The sequence below is a fragment of the Pinus tabuliformis genome, chromosome 5_2 (assembly GCF_031772625.1).
Source record: "Pinus tabuliformis cultivar Carrire ecotype Pingquan chromosome 5_2, CPIR1, whole genome shotgun sequence".
Classification (NCBI taxonomy): Eukaryota; Viridiplantae; Streptophyta; class Pinopsida; order Pinales; family Pinaceae; genus Pinus; species Pinus tabuliformis.
The window spans coordinates 1085081386-1085087944 of NC_142306.1; positions in this window are offsets into that span (position 1 = coordinate 1085081386).

The window sequence follows — 6559 nt, forward strand, 5'->3', positions numbered from 1 at the left end:
TGCTAGTTTTTCTTTTGAGCAGGTTCATTGTAAATACCGCATCAAGCTAAGTTATAAAGCTTCATAGGAAGTATGTTTGTGATTTTCAGTGGTCTTTCTAGTTATAGGTTTCATTGAACACCGAGGACAATGTTCCACTAAGGCGGAGGCATCTATAGCAACCCTAGGTTAAAATTTCATGTAATAAAGTTAATAGAGGAAAAATAAGAAAAAGGTCATGGGACACGTATTCCAAGCTAGATGTTGGGAAAAACATCCTAGTTGGTGTTTGTTTAGTTTATTGTGGCTAAGGGAAATTGGAAAAGGAAATGACAAAGGATTTGAAAAGGAAAAGAGACATTAATTGGCAATTTATTTATGAAATAACGGAAAATAGGAGAAAAGGAAGGTGGTTCTCTTGTTGTCATTGGCATGGGTTTTGCTAAGTTTGACAGTGATTTTCAGCCTTGCCTTGCCATTTCTAGATAGCCATGGTGTGATGGGGTTCTTTCATTTGGTTGAGATGGATCGTTGGATGGTTTTGGAACTGGGTGAAGTGGTCTCAAGAAAAGTCCCAATGGCCTAGAAATCCCTTAACCACTAATGGCGGGAGATAGGTAAAATGTAAGGGTGTGATCTGAATGGAAATTGGCATCCACCCATGGTATTGTAAGTGGAATCCACCCACGGTATTCATCCACCCAAGGTATTTATCCACCCATAGAATTTACCAATGCTAATGTAAGTGGCATCCATCAATGGTATTCATTCATCCATGGTATTGTAAGTGAGATCCACCCATGGTATTCAATCACCCATGGTATCTACCCACCTGTGGAATTTTCTTGTGATATTATAACTAAAAAAAGACTATAAGTAACAAGTCACATTTTGTAAAAGGAAAGGACATATTGTTCACCACAATGTAGCTTTTACAATTATTCTCTATTTTAATCAAAAAATTCTTAGTGAATTTTTTTAATGTGTGATCTCCTATTTTCTTCTATCATTTCAATTTTTCAGATTTTGGGGGCCTCCCTCCCCAAGATCCATTTCAATTTTTTAGATCCTAGGGTCCTCCCTCCAAGATCCGGATCAGTGGTATCAAATTCAGGTTACAACTTAATGGGAGTGAGGGTTTGACGCATATTTCCGTTTCAAATTTTTACAGAAATCTTCAACAAAATTCATGCACACGCTACAACCTCCACAGAGCAATTTCTTGTGTAATGCCGGGAGAAATTTTTATTTCTTTGTTTTCATTTTTTTGTAGGAATATTTTGGGCAGCGATTTTGTAGATCAGATCTAAAACTTTTGGTGTAAAATTTACAGAAAAAATAACATATCTAGATTCCTTGTGACAAAATACCCAAATTAAAAAAAAAAAAAAAAAAAAAAAAAAAAAAATTGACTGAATCGAAGTCTCGATGAGGGAGATATCATTAATTTAAAATTAGTTGTGTTGTCGAAATTTTTCTGATGGCAATTCATGGAAAATGACTCTCCTATATTTTTTTGTAGTTTTTGTGAATAATTTAAGAAAAAATATTGCATATCTGAGCTCCTCTTGAAAAATCACCCAATTTCAAAAAAACAATTGGTCGAATCGCAGTTTATATGAGGGAGATATTGTTGATTTAAAATCAGCTATTTTTTAGAACTTTTGTGATGACAGGACAATTGCAGCAGAAATCTATGTTTTCCAGAGTGTCCAAATATGGATTTCAAACACATGGGAATATGCATAAATGGTCATTCTATTTCAAAAAACAGGTTATAATAAATCTTTTGAGTTATATTAACCAAGTTATTCCCATTTTAAATTAGTTTTTATATTTGGAGCAACATTCAGAGTGGGTTCCCTTTGGAGACATGTCCTCCCACCTCATTTTAGTAGGCACTTGCTTCACATTCATTATTTTTAGTAGAACAGAATCTGGCTTGGTTTCCTTGGAGGTGTTCCCTCCAACCCTAGTCTATGTAGGCACTTGCTACTTCATCAACAAATAGCATCACATTTATGGGTCAATCACACAAAATCCTTGTCATCGAAGTCCATTCAGTAGGCTACACACTGTTAGTATCACATTTAATCACGAGAATTATAGGGTATCTCTATCCTCAGATCTTCTTTTTTCATGGTTATGAGTCATCCACAAACCCACACTTCATCAAATTCCATCTACTAGGCCGCACATTATCAGTATAACAGTTGGTCGCAAGAATTATAAGGTATCTCTATCCTCAGATCTTCGTTCATCATGGTTATGGGTTAACCACACAAAACCATTCTCTTCTATGACTCTTCATATTCAACAAATGCTTCCTACAAGGGAACTTCGTGCAATGGGGACCTTTGCTTCATAAGGAGGGAGGAATGATCTAAATGGAAATCGGCATCCACCCATGGTATTTATCCACTCATGGAATATACCCATGGTATTGCAAGTGGAATCCACTCATGGCATTCATCTACCCAAGGTATTTAGCCACCCATAGAATTTACCCATGGTATTGTAAGTGGCATCCACCCATGATATTCATTCACCATGGTATTTACCCATGGTATTCAATCACCCATGCTATCTACCCACCCATGTAATTTACCAGTGGTATTATGAGTAAAAAAAATCTATAAGTAACAAGTCACATTTTGTAAAAGGACATATTTTCCACCACAATGTAGCTTTTACAATTATTCTCTATTTTAATAAAAAAATTCTTGGTGGTTTTTTTAATGTGTGTTCTCCTATTTTCTTCTCACATTTCAATTTTTCAGATCTTGGGGGCCTCCCCCCACAAGATTCATTTCAATTTTTTAGATCTTGGGGACCTCGTCCCAAGATGCAGATCAAGTTGGAGATGGGAAAATTCATCAAGGTATTGGTTAAGAAATACAGATGCATCCATGCTTGTTTAGGCCTAGTAATCCCTTGACCAGTAATGGTAGGATTGTGGTAAAGCTTGAAGTGTATGTTCTTTGTTTGGGCATAGGAATCCCTTGATCAGTAATGGCAAGATACATAGTAAAGCCTCATTTTGTAGATGAGGGTTTTAGGCCTAGCAATCTCTTGACCAGTAATGGTAGAATATGAGGTAAAGCCTGAGAATCCCTGGTTTGTTTTGTTGTGAGTCCCACATTCATGCTTAGAATATGGCGTGGGGGTGATTGGATGAAAGAAAGATTTGGTTCATCCTAATATATGGTCAGGTGGTAAGTGGAAGTCCCTGAATTGGTTGGATTTTACACATGTTAATAAGATATTTTTTTCCCTTATATATTCATGAGTATCTATGCTTTCTATTATGTGGCATTGATGGTTTTTCTATCATTATTATTTATCTAGTTATATGTTGGTTATAAGCATGGTTTTATGACAAACTTGTGTTATGGATCTCATCATGTTTTGGTTACTAAATGAAATGTTAATGAATGTATGACATAATATATGATAATGCAACTTTTGTGGGAGGGCATCAGACCTTCTTGATGATTCTCATATAAGTATGAGGCCCCTATGTTCAGATCTGTATTTATGACCTACACATTACATGTTCATGATGTGTTTGACAAAATTCTAGTCATGGTTAGGATGGTTCAAGTGATATCCTTTTTCAATTTTTGCATTAGACACCTTGTCTCCTAGTTATTTGTCATTTCTAAGATTTTCATTGAGTTCTAGGCAAAGGCTTGGGTCCTAGACCTAAAAAAGTGGTTCAAATAATGGGGTTGCTAGCACAAAACTGGGTGAAAAAGTCTAAAGTCATTGGGATGTAGGCTCATGAGAGAGACTAAAGGGTGTCAACCCCTATATTTCCTTTTCATGGGAGTGACTGAGAGCCTCGGTCAGTGAAAAAGAAAGTTAGCTCAGGGATTGGGCAGCTAGAGTGGATGGTTAGCTCCTTGGGGTCTTGTAGCCTCTGAGGGAGGTCAGTAAATTTTCGTTTGGTTTTGTTTGGTTGATTCCACTTCCTTATCTACACTTAGGTATTTGAATCATATTATAGTAACTCTTCATCACATATTTACCTCGGTAGACCGGTAAGTTTTGGTAAGTGTCGGAGGAGGGTGTTACACTCACACCGCAATTACTTGAGTGGGATTAATCTTCAAATTAGGCCTTCCATTATAATGGTGTTAAAGGGCCTTGATTTTCTTCACTGACCCTAATTCATTGAAGTATTTTTCGTCATTTTAAATTGTTTGCATGAACAAAAATTTAATGAAGTTAAATTATCATATTTAAAAAAATGAAAGTGATTTGCACTTATCCATTTATTCCTTTGAATGTGATTTGGTGGTGCCATATGTTTAAATCATCACCTTTCAAACTTGAGTGATTAAGTGATTCTTGAAGTATGATCTTTAATCATACGTTCCACAAATCTTGGCTCAACATATAATTAAAATGATGTAGCATTTATTCCTATTAAATAATGCTCATGTTAGTGGTCTTATAAACATTTTATTTAAACATTTAAGGGAATGAATATAGCTTGGCATATGAAATTAATTTTTCTAGCTCAAACTCATGTTAGGAGCTTGCATTCAATATTGAAGAATGCAATTTGGTTGATTCAGTATGTAGTGAAAATCAACGCCAATAATATATAAAACCTGCAAACATGTATGGTTCAAATGGTTTACGAAAAATATGCTCTCTTTTAAATTGATTTTATCTTTTGAGAAAATGATGTATCCTCTCTTTGTTATGTCAAACTTTTTTGGCAAATTTTGTCTACTAGCCAAAAGACATGGGAAAAGGAAAATAAATCTAGTTGTAAGTCAATCATAGTTTAATTCCATATAAAATCATCTTAACAAGATAATACTAGACAATGTAGAAGACTATAAAACTATAGAAGAGTAAGTAGAGTGCAAAACACCATAAATAATAAAAGGAAAATAATTACTAGTGGAAAATTGTAGATTCATGTCAAATTGTTTAATTATTTGAGCATGCCTTCAAAATGAAAAATGAAATTAAAATCTTGTGGAAGGAAATATACAATAAAGAAATACATTTATATACCTTCGGAGTGGGAATACCAAAAGAAAAAAATATTTCTAGATATGGAATATGCAATATCAACAAGCTAGCTTATAATTCAATACGGTAAAATATTAGAAATTTACTCTTGTTTAAATTCTCCTTGCAATTCCCTCTATTCCTACAAATGGATTCTGACCTCCAACAATGGAAGCACAAATCCCATAAAATTCTTCAAGCAATTCTTTGTGAATTGAATTTTGCTATCATGGTATGACAACACATGAAAAAGGTAGTAGAGGAATACCACTTCCCTTCTTTCATACCCAAGAAATATTTCTTTCCTAAAGGACAAGTGTCCAAATATTTCTAGGTTTGTATTTCTCCCAATGATAAAGGTATAAGAGTCTTACCTAAGATCATAAATTAGTTATCTGGAGGTTCAATGAAGCTTATATTTGGCACATGGAATTAATTAAGGCCATGCCCTAAAATGAAGAAGCACGAGAAAATGATAATTAAATTCATCACAATAGTGTTTCTCTTTAGTTGCATACCTTTTCTCATAAGGAAGTAGTTTGTTCAAATTTTGAAGTAGTGGTGGCATTTGTGATAAAGTGGAGAAGGAAAAGTAAAGAAGTTTCATCAAGTCAAATGAGAGGCCATCTTTTAGAGGACAATTTTGAATAAACCAAATAGGGAGACTAACAACCAAGTGTAATATCAAGTTAATCAAATGAAGTCAAATGTTCCTAGAGGAAAGAAGATAATGTAAGAGATAACCAATAGGGAAGGATGGGGAACAAATCATTAACCAATTGTCTCAAGTTCACACATTTCCCCCCACTTCTTATCTACTATAAATGAGAAGGATTCAAATTGTAAAGGGATTTTTGCTTTTGCTTCTTGTAGATTTGTTTATGAAGGGTTAATTAATGAGAAGCCATTACTAAATGATATTCTTGGAGGCAAACAACAAACTTAAGTTCCAAAATTTTTAGTTTTTGGCACGAGGATTCAACTTGTTCACCAATATATTATTGCATTCATTCATAATGGGGGTTTTAAAATTATGAAAAATAAATCAATATGTTATAGGTATTGAGGGGGAAATGTACGGTATTAGGATGTGTGTAGCTGTCGTGGGTATTAAGAGGGGTATCTAGGAAAACAAGGGTTTTTTAATTGGAAAGATTTATTTATATGTGAGTGGTGTGGGTGAGGGGTTAAACAAAATGTTGTTGGGAGGAATTATAAATATTGAATTTAGATATTCTTTAATATCCCATGAATTCACATGCTATGTCACAAGTTCACTAAGTGAAGACCCAATGGTTTGTGGAAAATTTTCTACTACTTTAATTTTGGAAATTTTTGAGAATATGTTCTTTATAATGAAAATTTTTCTCCCTTATGAGTAACTAGTTTATCTAGTTTATCACATAAATTACTTGTCTGTAGCCATAAGCCATATATTATAATTGTTAGAGGCAAGGTGTGCAGCAATTAAACAAATATACACAGCATATAAAATCATGCACAGAAGACACAAAAAATTAACGTGGTTCACCCAACCAATCTGGGCTAC